This window comes from Gossypium hirsutum, chromosome A13, assembly GCF_007990345.1.
Source record: "Gossypium hirsutum isolate 1008001.06 chromosome A13, Gossypium_hirsutum_v2.1, whole genome shotgun sequence".
NCBI lineage: Eukaryota > Viridiplantae > Streptophyta > Magnoliopsida > Malvales > Malvaceae > Gossypium > Gossypium hirsutum.
In genome coordinates this window covers 16,152,156-16,168,410 of record NC_053436.1, presented here as the reverse complement: position 1 = coordinate 16,168,410, position 16,255 = coordinate 16,152,156, and the positions used below count along the sequence as shown (strand labels likewise).

General features: G+C 38.7%; 2 long non-coding RNA genes across 2 annotated transcripts; both read right to left on the bottom strand.

Moving 5' to 3' along the window:
- Positions 1-959: 959 nt before the first annotated feature.
- On the bottom strand, positions 960-1,752 carry LOC107894084 (uncharacterized). The gene is made up of 2 exons (XR_001683155.2): positions 1,581-1,752; positions 960-1,289 (listed from the first exon to the last, which is right to left on the bottom strand). It is a non-coding gene; the product is annotated as an uncharacterized lncRNA (long non-coding RNA).
- Positions 1,753-14,157: 12,405 nt separating this feature from the next.
- LOC121212405 (uncharacterized) lies at positions 14,158-15,915 on the bottom strand. Its single transcript, XR_005907516.1, has 2 exons — positions 15,793-15,915; positions 14,158-15,503 (listed from the first exon to the last, which is right to left on the bottom strand). It is a non-coding gene; the product is annotated as an uncharacterized lncRNA (long non-coding RNA).
- Between the last annotated feature and the right edge of the window lie 340 nt (positions 15,916-16,255).

The window sequence follows — 16,255 nt, the reverse complement described above, 5'->3', positions numbered from 1 at the left end:
TATGTAAGAAAATTTTGTTATAGAATAGATATATTAGATTTAAGCATTTAAGTAACCGTTCAAATCTAACGTTATACATATTTAAAAGGAGGAATATTTAATGCATTAACAGTTTATGAATTTCATGCATCGTTATTAAATAATAACATAACACCTCATCAATGATGAAATATAATATAATGAATGACTTATAAATAAATATTAATAATTTTATTTAAACATAAAATCTAAACTTGAAATCGAAAACTTGATATAAACAATAAATCTTAAATTCAAACATTAAACTCAAAACTTGAAATAAACCTAAATCCTATACCATAAACTCTACACTTGAAATCAGAAACTTGAGAAAAATTTATAATTAATATTTAATTATGCTTAAATAAAGTTATTATATATTTATAAGTCTTATACTATTTTCCATTTTACCTAATAACGTGTTATGTTATTATTCACTGGTTCTACATCAAAAGTATTCCTACTTAAAATGTGTGATAAAATTTAAAAAAAAACATTGTACCTAATGCATTAATAGCTCTAGGTTAGATGTGTTAAAAACATTGTATTATTAAAATTTAAAAGGTTCATTTATCTTTTTAGCACATCAATATAGGAGTGAGCATTCAATCAAATTGAATTGAGTGAAAAAGTACGTATCATTGCAATTTACTTTTGGTCAGGAATTAAATACAACCCATTTTAGAATTTATGAATGTGTGATATATGTTCAATTTGCTTCACCACAATCCACAAAATGAGTATTCAAAAAAAGTTTAGAATATATATATTATTAGATGTTTTAAATGAATTGGAGATTCAATTCTGACAGTATTTGTGATTAATATTTGATTTAATAGTTTTCCCAACATTAAGGGAGAGAAATAATAGTTGAATAAATAAAATACTTAGAATGAACTATCATTATCTAAATCCTCGTAGAAAGTAATTTGAACAAAAAATTCAAAAAAGGAAATTCACTTTATTATAAGTTAATTTTCAAATGCATTTACTAACTTGATGAAAATAACCAAGTATTATATATCAATTAATGTTTTATTTGAATTGAAGTCTCAGTAGTGTTGGACCAATTTTCTTTGCCTAGCCCACTAATCAAACCCATTAACCACTAGCCCAATCCTATAACCCAAAACAGCCCAAAACCAAAACAAAATTCACCCCAAATACCCCCATCCCCACATGCCTCCACCATCCACTGCACCTCCGAGACGTGCGCTACCAGCAGTCCCTCTTTGTCACGCCTTGTGCTTCCGAGATATCCACAACAACACCTGTAACGGGAAGCAAACATATAGCAACCAATAGAAGAGTTTATTTGTTTTTCTAGGCTATAAAAGCCATTTTAAACATTGTAAACAGGGCTCTTTTTTTTTTGCTCATTATATAAGTACACTAGCAGAAATTATAGAGAAAAGATCGGAAGTAAATCAAAATTCTAGTCTCAGGATTGAAAGGTGATTTTTCATTCTTCTTCCTGTAACTTTTTTTATTCGTATTTTTTTTCCTTTTTTTATTTTGTTTATAGACTGATGTTAAGCAAAAATAAAGAAAGGAGGGCTTACCCAGTCTTGATCCGTGAACCGGCGATGGGGTGGAGGTGCGTGGCACCGATGATCCTCCAGGGTGACGCAAGCTAGGTTGAACTCCTAGCAAAAATGGAGAGGGAGCAAGGAAGAAGAAGCATTCTGCTTCTTTTTTGAAAAACACTAGAAATAAAAAATAAAATGGGTTCTTAAAAATGGTAGATGCCATTCAATAACTTTTAAAGTGGTGGGGCCCACGCATTTTTCCCTTAAAGGTCAATTTGCGCACTAAGTCCCCGTGCATTTTCTTGCTGCCCAAATCTGCTTCACTTTTGTTTTTGAATTTCACCCAGAAATTTTGTGCAGCTTTTAATTTGGTCCATATTAAATGCTAGGTTCAAGAATTTGGGTAAATTACATTTTTAAACCCCCTTATTCCACGCGCGCTCCAATGAGATCCTCCTTTCCCCTTTTATTTATGTTTTACCCCAGAACTTCCGTTGCAATTCCAATTAAGCCCTATTTTTGTTTATTTTAGACACTTTTATCACAAAATTTTTTTTGGTATTATTATTAATCTATTATTACTTTTTTTTACTATCATTTTTTAAATTATTTTCCTATTATTTATTGTATTATTTTTTTACACTATTATTTATTATGCTTATTATATTATTTTCATTATTTTTTATTTATTTTCATTTAATTTAATCAATTTGAGTTATGTTTTACATTATTATATCATTTTATATTACATGCTTATTATAGTTTTTTTTTTAGCAAAGTTAATTATTTTATGTATAAATCTTCATCATATTTATTATATTATTTGTTATATTATTGTTTTCTACTAATAAGCATTTTTATACTATTTAGTTTTTTTTTAGGCTCATAATTTTAAATATAGTTTATTATACTTCTTATTTTCTTCATTATTTTTACTATTTACTACCTTTTTTATTACTTATAACTTATATATATATATACGTTTTTTTCCCCTAAAAGTTTTTTTCCTTCAAATATATTCTTTAATGGACTTATCATATTGTTTTTTATATACACCATTTTTTTTATCAGTTATTTTATACTAAATTATTATTATTTATTACTCCTCACTATATATTATTATTGATTTCATATTGCTTGCTGTCCATATTCTTTTATATATATATATATATATATATATATGTATTATATTTTATTCATACATTTGTTTCTTTTAAATCCCATTTTAAAGTATACCTCGGTCTTCAAAATATTTTCTTATGTTATTTTGCATATATGTTCAATTTAAATTATGCCTTTTACTTTATATGCATATCTTCTGATCTTGTTATGATTTAGTCGTATTATATTGTTGCATTAGATTATTGTTATTTATTTCACAATCGCATACCTGTTTCCTTATATGGTATAACGACTCAAATTTAAACTCACTTAAGCCAATTCTTAGTTTTTTCGTTTTTTTCAAAAATAAATTAAATAAATACATTTTTTAATTGACTTTAGATCGTTTTCGAAAGTCTTATAAAACAAGGCAATGTTTCGCATTTGGAAGTCCGAAAGAGTCGTGCCCTAACGTGCTGGGTTGTGGTTTTTTTCAGTCATCTAAATGTTTAAATATCCTTCTAGTCTCAGGTTTCGGAAAATTAAGGGACTATTTGGGTCTTGAGGGTTAAAATGTTGCATCCTAACGTGCTGGGTGTGACATTTTGTCCTTTTGGAACAAATAAGCCTTAATACCCCAAAATGAACCGTTCAAATATTTTCTAAAAGAATTATATTTTAAAATCTCTTAAAATTTTCAACAATAAGGACATTATTAATCAATTTGGTACCGATTTTGGGCGTTACGAGGGTGCTAATCCTTCCTCGTACGTAATTGATTCCCGAACCTGTTTTCTTAACATTCGTAGACCAAAATGCTTTATAAGGTGACCTAATTACACCTCAAAAAGAATTGGTGGCGACTCCATCAATGTTTTCAAAGTCAATCCACGTTTTAAAATTAAAAATGGTTTCAACAGCTTGGCGACTCCGCTGGGGACCTTAACAGAGAGTAAAGCCGTAAAATTGATTAATTTCTGTCCTTTTGTCAAAAATGGAAATTGTGTTTTGAAATTATTTTTTCTTCCGTCACATTTGTTAGTATCATTTTTATTTTCTCTTATGTTATTCCTGCATCATACTGCATGTCCGTTGTGGTCATACCCTTAAGTGAGAGTGAGAAGCTATGCCTTCGTGAGGTTTTCACCTCCGCATGGGCTAGTGGATCACTTCCGGGATACATCCGTACCTATGGTTTCGTGAGGTTTTCACCTCTGCATAGCCATAGGGAAATGTATCCCCCTGAACTGAACTATATCCATATGAGCCTATAATGGGTGAGGATCAAGGTATCTGCTGGTTCAGGTACCCTTTCCTTAGAACTGAACCGCATATAGTAACCTTTAGGAACCTACCCTAAGTAGAGCCATATCAAATTCTAGTGATTACCCAAATAGGTTTTTTATTATTTCTTGCTTGCTTTGATTTTTACTATTTGATACTAACTTAATGTGTTTTATTTTTGCCATGATTGCATGTCATTTCATATCTAGGAAGGTGACAATACCTGTTCAATTACTAAGTTAGAGAGCTTGTCATGGAGAGTGGACTTCTTGATAAAGTGGGGGATAACGCAATTGTCCGTGCATGGTCAGAGAATGCTCAGCTCGAGAAAGGGGATAGCCTGGCCAAGGGGTATGCGTCGGAGTTGTGGGACTTCACACGTATTAGTGTGACATAGAATGAGCTCCAAGAATTGAGGGATATATGGGCCCGCTAGAATGACGAGACCAAGAAATTGTTCTACTACAACTACGGTGATCTGCCTTACCTGCTCGACATTAAGGTAGACAAGTACTTGTTTCGAACTATGACTCAGTTCTGGAACCCCGCATATAGTTGTTTCACCTTCGGGAAAGTGGACTTGGTGCCAACCGTGGAGGAGTATTCAGCCCTGTTACGTTGTCCAAGGTTTCAAACGGACAGAGTGTATGTTAAGTCCCCAATGTACCAAGTTTTGTAAAGAAGCTAATGAACGTCACTAGGATGAGTGAGCAGTGGGTTACAGCCCGAATTCAACAAAAAAGTGAGGGGAAATACATTCCTTGGATGAACTTGAGAGACTTGATCCTGGCACATCCAGATGCAAAAAAGAAGGTTGACGTTTTCGCCTTGAGTATTTATGGGTTAGTGATCGTTCCCAAAGCGTTACGACATATCGATGAAACAGTCACTGATTTATTTGATAAGCTTGCCAAACGGGCTACACCGGTACCAGTAATTCTAGCAGAGACATTCAGATCTTTAAATGAGTGTCGAAGGGCAGGTGAAGGAAGATTCGTGGGATGCGTACAATTATTATTGGTTTGGTTCCATGGCCACTTCTGGAAAGTTCAAAGAAGGCCGAATCGAGTTTTTTTTTTAAATTATTCCCCTTTGAAAGAGATAGCAGCTACGCCCATGAGGGACGACACATCAGAAGAAAGGTGGATGACAATTCTCCAAAATCTCTAAGAAAAAGATGTGGAATAGAAGGCCCATTGGATGGTTCCCGATGAAGTCCTCTACCGTTGCGGAAATTTTGATTGGGTACCTCTGCTTGGAGTTTAGGGAACTGTTGGGTATGCCCCTTTGCTGGTGTTAAGGCAATATGAGTTAGAGCAGTTTGTACTTGCGACACATGGGTTAGCTCATAGTGAATTTTTGTATAAAGGGGATAATTATAAGAAGAGAGTTCGAGAAATCGCCGATGCCTGGAAACAGACACACCAAATGAAGAAGTTGACTGGATGCCCAATGACGACTCCTGAGTACAATAGGTGGTTGAGTAAGAGGATCAATGATAATATTCCGAGGCCAAGTCTAGAAGGCGTCCAATCAATGGAAGAACACTTACGAGTAATTCTTTCCGAGCTGGAAATTATAAAACAAGACTTTAAAAGGAGAAATTCAGAGTTAGGAAAGAAGATAGAACAGTTGGAGGAAGAGAAGATGCATCTAAGGTTAGATATCGACGTTCAGAAACTCGAGGCTGAGAAACTGCAAAAGGGGAAAAGAAAAGCTAAGGAGGACTTGGACGCTTTGAAGACCGATTATCGGCAGATACATAAGTCAATGAGAAATGCTCGACTGGGAAAGACGTCAGAGCAATGGCGACAAGAGGTCCAAGAGGAAAGGTCTAAAGCCGAACAATGGGAAAAAAGATTTCATAATACTTGTGCATGAGAGAGCGTCTTAAAAAAGAGTTTGGTTGAAAGCCAAAATGAAAAAGAAATGTTAAGAGCTCGAGTAGAGGAGTTAGAGATGGCGCTTCATCAATCTCGTAGTCGCAACTCTGCAGTAGAGCTGAAGGCAAGCTTAAATAGGATCGAGGATTTGAGAAGGAAGATAGAAGAACTTGAGACTGTACTTCAGAATCGTGAACATCAAAATCAACTTCTTGAGTCAGATAATGAGCTTTGGAAAGAGCTGCTACATAGATCTCAGGACCAGGTCAGGGACAGAGATCACATCATGGGTGAGGCCGTGGCTCAGATTCGAGAGGTAGCGGAGCATTTGCAAACTCTAGCAGTTCAAGCTGATGTGTTGATTGTAAAGTATGAATTAGAGTCAGATCGAGGTCGAGAGCTAACTGGGCTTCTCGAGAGAGTTAAAACTTTGGGCATAAGGGCTAGGCCGTATATATAACTTGTTTTATGTAAAGTTTTCTGTTTTCTAATAAAGTTCTTTTAAAAGAAATTGAATCAGAATTGACGCCTTCTTAGTTTTGCATTCATTTCATACATTTACATCATATCGCATCATATGCATTAAGTTACACAAAAGAACCCTATTAATTAGTGATAATTTATCTAGTTACCCTAGAACATCGCTACTATACACAGAGGAAAACAAGGGATATGGATTAGAGGTTAGAGAAATTAGAATAAATGCAGGAGCAACTGCAAGCTCGGATGCAAGAACAGCTGGCTAGGATCCAGCAGGAGATGAAGGATCAAATACTAGAGTCCCAAAAAACATGCTGGAGTCACAGAACAACATGATGAGCCAACTAACACAGCTGTTGAAGGGGGGTCTGACAAAGGAAAAGGCCCTATGGGTGATAGTGGGGATGACAATGAAGACTCCACATATCCTCCTAGATTTGCCCCAGCAAGTGCCCAACCACCCAAGGTGTCTGTTAATATTAGACCTCAGTATCAATCTGGTACTTCAGCGCTAGGGAATCTCCCAATAGGCTCAAGTTCTAATCCGGACGATAATTTGGCAAAACCAACTGTCCCCGAACTCGACGATGTTGAAGAAAAGAAAAAAGCAATGGCTGAGCTTCCAAAACAGTTCGAAGACCGTTGCAAGTGGTTAGAGGAGAGGTTCAAGGTATTAGAAGGTACAGATTATTATTGCGGGGTTGATGCTAAGGAATTGAGTTTGGTACCGGACTTTGTACTCCCTCCGAAATTCAAGATGCCAGAATTTGAAAGGTATAATGGAACCAGCTGCCCGGAGGCTCACATTACAATGTTCTGCCGGAGAATGACGGGGTATGTCAATAATGATCAGCTGTTGATTCACTGTTTTCAAGATAGTTTGATTGGGGCTGCGGCGAAATGGTACAATCAGTTAAGTTGTACCCAAATCAAATCGTGGAAAGACTTAGCTCAAGCCTTCATGAAGCAATATGGCCATGTAACGGATATCGCACCTGACAGGATCACGTTACAAAACATGGAGAAGAAACCGGGTAAAAGTTTTAGGAAATACGCCCAGAGGTGAAGGGAAGTTGCCACACAGGTTCAACCACCACTGCTGGAAAAAGAAACGACCATACTGTTTATCAATACATTGAAGGCACCTTTCATCAATCATATGCTGAGAAGCGCAACTAAGAGTTTCGCAGACATAGTGATGTCAGGCGAAATAATAGAAAATGCGATAAGATGTGTGAAGATAGAAACGGGGGAAAGCACAAGAAGGTCAGCCCCAAAGAAAAGAGAAAATGAGGTAGGTAATGTGAGCTCAGGGTATTCAAAACCTGTCACGATTAACCAATCGGGAACGATAGTCACAAGCCAACAGGCCGCACCAAGGCGAGAGCCTAACACAAGGCAGAATACAGAGAGGTTCCATTTCACTCCCATACCAGTGACGTATAGGGAGCTCTACAAAAAGTTATTTGATGCACACGTAGTGGTCCCTTTCCACTTAGAACTGTTACAACCCCCATACCCTAAATGGTTTGATGCAAATGCTCAGTGCGAATACCACGCAGGAATTACGGGGCACTTGATAGAAAATTGTACCTCGTTCAAAAGGTGTGTAGAAAGGCTTATCAAAGCAGGTGTTGTAAAATTCGATGATACACCTGGTACAGAAAATCCGTTGCCCAGTCATACTGATAAAGGGGTAAACACGATAATTGAGAATATGGGGAGGAAAGTTAAGCTGAATATCGCGGAGGTGAGAACCCCATTGAAGCTAGTTTGGAAGGAAATGCAGAAGAGAGGTTTAGTCCCGTAGGAGTTGAGGGATAAAATCCAAGATACACGGAACTACTGTGAATTCCATAATGAGAAAGATCACGAGATCCAGAATTGTATTGAGTTCAGGGCCCTAGTACAAGGTCTAATGGATAATAAGGAATTGAATTCTTCAAGTCTGTCGAAGAGGAGGATGTATGCTCTCTAGGAGGAGAGTCGAGTGAAGAAGGCTGCAGAGCCAGCCGTCCAGTGATAATTATTTCGAAGCCCAGAGTTAGTAAAGTAGAAGCAAGAGTTACACCAAGAGTTATAATCCAGAAGCCAACAGTTTCCCCTTATAAAAATAGTCATAGAGTGCCTTGGAATTATAATTGTAGTATAGCAGTTGCAGAGAAGGAGGTTTCGATTAACATGCCAAACACAGAATCCGAACCAGCAAAAGGGAAACCCGTCATGCTCAAGCAAAAAGTAGAGAGATCAGAACCACTGATTAATGAGCCAGTAATGGAAAATGAAGCCAAAGAGTTCTTGAAGTTCCTAAGACACAGAGAGTATAGTGTTATGGAACAACTACACCAATAACCAGATCGCGTATCGATATTGGCTCTGCTGTTAAATTCGGAGGTCCACCGCAACGCATTGATGAAAGTGTTGAACGAAACCTATGTTGCGGATAACATTTCGGTTAACAAACTGGATCGTCTTGTCGGCAACATAAGTGTTGACAATTTCATCTCCTTCAGCGATGATGAGATACCATCAGGGGGTAGGGGGTCTACTAAGGCTCTGCATATCACTACACGTTGCAAGGGGTATACGCTACCCGGAGTACTAGTTGATAATGGGTCCGCATTGAATGTGTTGCCTTGGGCTACGTTAAACCGTTTACCTATAGACAATTCCTATATGAAGACGTGTGAGAACATATTAAGAGCATTTGATGGCACAGAAAGAAAAGTAATGGAAAGGATAGAGGTACCTCTTCAGATTAGCCCAAACGCGTACGAGGTAGATTTCCTCGTGATGGATATTAAGCCTTCCTATAACTGTCTATTAGGAAGACCTTGGATTCACTCAGCTGGGGCAATGCCATCCTCGCTGCACCAGAAGCTAAAAATGGTTACTGAGGGTCAGTTACCAGTGATGCACCCTACGTAGAAAATGACAACGAAGCGGTTGAATGTTTATTTCGATCGTTAGAGTTTGTAAATGCCATGTTTATAGCTGAAGGAAGCAGGATTCTGATACCTAAGATGTCAGGGGCTACAAAAATGAGCCTGCAGCTGACAGTTGGGAAAGGGGCGTTACCTGGCAAAGGACTCGGGAGGCACCTCCGTGGACAAGTTAGAGTGCCAGTCTTGGTTGGCAAGTGGGATCGCTTCGGTTTGGGATTCAGGCTAGATGCAAGTCAAGTGAAGAAGGAGAGCAAGATTGAGTGGGACAGAAACCAGGAACAGCGGAGAGCAAGATTGAGTGGGACAGAAGTCAGGTGGGAACCGATGAGCTTCCCCCACATTTTCCAAACATTTGTATCTGGAGGGTTTATTCATTCTGCACCGGAGAGGATAAAAGAAGGAATGGTCGAGGATGTGATAGGAATTTGGAACATCAACGCCATGTTTGAAGAGGAAGCAATGGAAAGGAATTTATCGGGCATTTGCCCGTATGAGCCTGGGAGTGTTTTGAATAACTGGACTGTGGAAGAAATTCCTGTAATCTTTAGAGCTAACACACGGTAATATTTAAAACCCACTTGTTGTCTTCTAGCCTAGGGACAATAAGAATCTTTTGTGAAATAGGCTCATGTTTAAACATTATTATTTTCAATAAAAAATGCATTATCATATATCAGTTCGAGTAATTATTTTTTCTTCCTTTTCATTTCAACACAATCATAACATACAAAGGAATTATTCATTTCGTTTTCTTTGGGTATTCTCTTATACTCATAATAGGCCCCCGGATGTCAACGTCATGAGTAATGCTGATACGAGCCCGAAATTTCCTTTCAAGTGAGACATGTACTTTGAGAGACTTCAGGATTTTGAAGAGGACGAGGATTGTGGTTTATCTCCCGATTTGTTAAGAATGGTGGAGCGAGAAGAGGAGCAGATCCTGCCACACAAAGAGACTACTGAGATTGTGGCCCTGGAAAAGGGGAGGAAAGTTAAAATTGGCACTTGCATTAACGAGAAAACAAAACAAAACCTTATTGAGCTATTGCAAGAATTCAATGATGTCTTTGCATGGTCATATCAGGATATGCCTGGTTTAAGTACCGATATCGCAGTACACCGTGTCCCTACAAAAAAGGAGTGCAAGCCAGTTCAGCAGAAGCTCCAAAGGATGAGACCCGATGTAGCAATGAAAATAAAGGAAGAAGTCAAGAAGCAGTTTAATGCTGGATTCCTACAAGTGGTCAATTATTCAGAATGGGTGGCCAACGTCGTCCCTGTCCCTAAGAAAGATGGGAAAGTACAGATGTGCGTAGATTACAGAGATTTAAATAAGGCCAGCCCAAAGGATAACTTTCCATTGCCTCACATAGACACTCTAGTGGATAATACGGCAGGCTATTCATTGTTCTCCTTTATGGATGGGTTCTCCGGGTACAATCAGATTAAGATGCATCCTGAGGATATGGAAAAAACCACATTCATAACTTTATGAGGAACGTTTTGCTACAAGGTGATGCCCTTCGGGTTAAAAAATGCAGGAGCCACATTCCAAAGAGCCATGGTAACCTTGTTCTATGACATGATGCACAAGGAAATTGAGGTCTACGTTGACGACATGATTGAAAAATCCCGAACTGAAAAGGAGCATGTGCGAGTGTTGAGAAAATTGTTCTTGAGGTTGAAGAAATTCCAATTAAAGCTCAATCCGTCAAAATGCACCTTCGGAGCTAGGTCCGAAAAGTTACTCGGCTTCGTAGTCAGTGAGAAAAGAATAGAAGTCAACCCTGATAAAGTCAAGGCTATTCAGGAGCTGCCACCGCCACGAACTCAGAAAGAAGTCTGAGGTTTCCTAGGGAGACTAAACTATATCGCACGATTTATTTCGCAACTGACTGAGAAGTGTGACCCCATATTCCGTCTTCTTAAAAAGCATAATCCTGGGGTATGGGATGATGAATGCCAAAAAACCTTTGAAACGGTTAAACAATATTTGTCCAGTCCCCCAGTGCTAACACCACCAAGCCCTGGTAAACCATTAATACTGTACTTAACAGTATTTGATAGTTCGATGGGGTGTGTGCTCGGCCAACACGATGAGACTGAGAGAAAAGAAAGAGCGATATATTACCTCAGTAAAAAATTCACTCAGTGTGAAATGAGGTATCCGCCAATTGAGAAGCTATGCTGTGCTTTGGTTTGGACAACACGAAGGTTGAGACAATACATGTTGTACCATACAACTTGGCTAATCTCAAAGCTAGACCCTCTCAAATACATGATGGAATCAACCGCTTTAAACGGAAGGATAGCCTGATGGCAGATTCTGCTCTCCGAATTTGATATAGTCTATGTAAACCAAAAAGCTGTGAAGGGGAGTGCAATAGCAGACTTCCTAGCCAGTAGAGCTTTGGAGGACTATGAACCTTTGAATTTCAGTTTCCCCAATGAAGATCTAATGTATGTAGCAATTGCTGAAGGAGACATGTCTGAAGATCATTCTTGGAAATTAAATTTTGACGGAGCATCAAATGCCGTTGGAAATGGAGTTGGGGCAGTACTGATATCCCCAAATAGAGACCATTATCCATGCACTTGCAAGCTGGATTTTGACTGCACAAATAACATGACAGAATACGAGGCATGTATCATGGGAATTCAGGCAGCTATAAACCGCGAAATCAAAGTATTAGAAGTGTATGGAGATTCTGCATTGGTAATTTATCAGCTTAAAGGCGAGTGGAAAACGAGAGATCCCAAATTGATCAGTTACCGAAAGTTAATCCTGGAGTTAATTGAAGAGTTTGATGATATTACCTTTCATTACCTCCCACGAGACGAGAATCAGATGGCTGACACCTTGGCTACACTGGCTTCCATGATCAAAGTAAATGAACTGGAGGATATGAAGCCAATTCAAATGAGTATCTGTGAGGCTCTGGCTCACTGCTGTAATGTCGATGAAGAGGAAGAGAGAGATGATCATCCTTGGTATCATGATATCTTACAATATGTGAAGAGCTGTGCGTACCCAGATCAAGCAACTGAAAATGATAAAAGAACATTGAGGAGGTTAGCCAGTGACTATGTCTTGGACGGTGAGGTCCTATATAAGAAAAGAAAGGATCAGGTGTTGCTAAGATGTGTTGACGCTGTTGAGGCAAAGAAAATTCTAGAGGAAGTCCATGATGGCGTCTGTGGGACACATGCTAATGGTTTTACAATGGCTCGACAAATCATGAGATTCGGATATTACTGGTCCACAATGGAAGGAGATTGCATCAATTACGCTAAAAAGTGCCATAAGTGTCAAATTTATGGAGACAAGATCCATGTGCCTCCTTCACCCCTCCATGTTATGACTTTCCCATGGCCATTCTCAATGTGGGGTATGGACATCATTGGGCCGATTTCTCCAAAGGCTTCCAACGGACATCGATTCATTCTTGTGGTCATTGACTACTTTACCAAATGGATGGAGGCTGCTTCGTACGCCAATGTCACAAAGTCGACAGTCAGCAAGTTCCTGAAGAAGGAGATCGTATGTCGTTATGGTATGCCAGAAAGAATCATATCTGACAACGCATTGAATCTGAACAATAGCGCAATAGCAGAAGTCTGCAGTCAGTTCAACATTAAACATCACAACTCATCGCCATACCGCCCAAAAATGAATGGGGCGGTTGAGGCAGCTAATAAGAATATCAAGAAGATTGTAGGGAAAATGGCGGAGACCTACAAAGATTGGCATAAAAAGCTCCCATTTTCCCTTTATGCTTATCGGACATCTGTCAGAACTTCTACCGAGGCAACACTTTTATCATTGGTTTATGGGATAGAGGCAGTTTTACCTATTGAGGTCAAAATCCCTTCTCTCCGAGTTTTATCAGAGTTGAAGTTAGACGAAGCAGAATGGATCCAATCTCGTTACGATCAACTAAACTTGATTAAAGAGAGGAGGCTGAAGGCTATTCGTCATAGTCAAATGTACTAGAGGAGAATGATGCGAGCCTACAACAAAAAAGTTCACCCTAGGGTGTTCCATGAAGGGGACTTAGTATTGAAAAAGATTCTCCCTATGCAAAAAGATTTCAGGGGGAAATAGATGCCAAATTGGGAAGGACCCTATATGGTAAAAAAGGCTTTCTCTGGAGGGGCATTGATACTAGCAAAGATGGATGGCAAGAGCTTGCCTAACCCGATAAATTCAGATTCTGTTAAAAGATATTTTGCTTGAAGCAGTTGAGGTGAAAACCTGTAAAAGGCACCAAAAAAAAAAGGGAGAGGCCAAGGTGAAAACCCGTAAAAGGACGCATTGAGACCAAAGGGGTTTTGAATTGAAAACCCACAAAGGGCAATTCAAAAATTGATCCAGACTAGGGCAAGTAGCAGTCTCATTACACTAGAATCGACAAAGAAGGGATGGGCTACATCTTGGGGCATCGACAAATGCTATAGATCCCTTGAGCACATGTCAAGTGTAGAATGGTCTTCGAGTAGTTCGTTCAGAGAAGCTCAAACTGCAGAATCTGGGGCAAATATTTGTTCTTTTTATCCATTTTTGTATTTCAAATAATCAATGCTTTCTTTCTTTAGTACATCTTTCGTGAACTAGTACTCGAATAAATTTCAGTTCCATTTACCCTTATGATCTTTTTCAAGCGTTTTATATTGAAATAATGATTAATGAACTAACAATGTTCTCAAAAGAGGTTTTACGTATTACTCTGAAAGATTTCTAAACAATACAAGATCCTGAAACAGGACAATTATTTAAAACTCACCAGGCTTAAAGAGCTAGAAACGTATGAAGGAAAAGGGACTTACAGTATCCTCAAGCCCTCTTTTATCAAGCTGGACGAGAAGGCATACGTCAGGGATGTTACCATAGCAAATAGCGAGCGATAACAGCCTAAAAATTTAAATGATCATTCTCATGACATTTTGGATTTATGCATTTAAATATGCATAAGACATCTAGTTAGGAGCATTTGATTAATCATGGCATCCTAAACATCTAGCATAAGCATAAAATCACTCTTCTACAGATAGGATCCCCCAGTGGACAATGTAGTAGGATTGATTAAAAAGACAGATATCATCAGCCTTATCTTCACTAAGCAGGAGTGGAGCAGGTTAAACATACCCGATCTTATCTTCACTGAGCAGGAGTGAAGCAGATCGAGTTTTGGAGAATCTTATCTCCACGTACCGGCGATGGAGCAGATTCCAATCACCAATCTTATCTTCATTAAGCAGGAGTGGAGCAGGTTAAACATACCCGATCTTATCTTCACTGAGCAGGAGTGAAGCAGATCGAGTTTTAGAGAATCTTATCTCCACGTACCGGCGATGGAGTAGATTCCAATCACCAATCTTATCTTCACTAAGCAGGAGTGGAGCAGGTTAAACATACCCGATCTTATCTTCACTGAGCAAGAGTGAAGCAGATCGAGTTTTGGAGAATCTTATCTCCACGTACCGACGATGGAGCAGATTCCAATCATCAACCTTGTCTTCACTGAGCAGGAGTGGAGCAGGCTAAATATACCAGATCTTATCTTCATTGAGCAGGAGTGAAGCAGATTGAATTTTGGAGAATCTTATCTCCACGTACCGGCGATTAAACAGATTCCAATCATCAGCTTTATCTTCACTGAGCAGGAGTGGAGCAGGCTAAATATACCAGGTCTTATCTTCGCTGAGCAGGAGCGGAGCAGACCAAATTTCGGTGAATCTTATCTCCATGGATCGACAATGGAGCAGATTTCAGCCACCAATCTTATCTTCACTAAGCAGGAGCAGAGCAGATCAGATTTCAGCAGATCCCACCCCACTGAACAGGAATGGAATGGATCAAGTTTCAATAAATCGTATATCTACAAAGCATCAATGAAGCATCTGGAAGTAATAGGACGCAGTGGGTTAAAACGAGGCTACTTGAAGAAAAGAGGCAATCAAGAAGTCAAGACATGATGGGGCCAGGCAAAATTAGCCCTTCTAAGTCTTTGCTCTATTCTCGTTACACGACAATGAGCAAAGAGGGGCAGCTGTTGGACAAATTTTCTTTGCCTAGCCCACTAATCAAACCCATTAACCACTAGCCCAATCCTATAACCCAAAACAGCCCAAAACTAAAACAAAATTCACCCCAAATACCCCCATCCCCACGTGCCTCCACCATCCACTGCACCTCCGAGACGTGCGCTACCAGCAGTCCCTCTTTGTCACGCCTTGTGCTTCCAAAATATCCGCAACAACACCTGTAACAGGAAGCAAACAGATAGCAACCAATAGAAGAGTTTATTTGTTTTTCTAGGCTATAAAAGCCATTTTAAACATTGTAAACGGGGCTTTTTTTTTTTTGCTCATTATATAAGTACACTAGCAGAAATTATAGAGAAAAGATCGAAAGTAAATCAAAAATCTAGTCTCAGGATTGAAAAGTGATTTTTCATTCTTCTTCTTGTAACTTTTTTTATTCGTATTTTTTTCCTTTTTTATTTTGTTTATAGACTGATTTTAAGTAAAAAGAAAGAAAGGAGGGCTTACCCGGTCTTGATCCATGAACCGGCGATGGGGTGGAGGTGCGTGGCACTGATGATCCTTCAGGGTGACGCAAGCTAGGTTGAACTCCTAGCAAAAATGGGGAGGGAGCAAGGAAGAAGAAGCATTCTGCTTCTTTTTTGAAAAACACTAGAAATAAAAAATAAAATGGGTTTTTAAAAATGGCAGATGCCATTCAATAGCTTTTAAAGTGGTGGGGCCCACGCATTTTGCCCTTAAAGGGTCAATTTGTGCACTAAGTCCCCGTGCATTTTCTTGCTGCCCAAATTTGCTTCACTTTTGTTTTTGAATTTCACCCAGCAATTTTGTGCAGCTTTTAATTTGGTCCATATTAAATGCTAGGTTCAAGAATTTGGGTAAATTACATTTTTAAACCCCCTTGTTCCACGCGCGCTCCAATGAGATCCTCCTTTCCCCTTTTATTTATGTTTTACCCCAGAACTTTCGT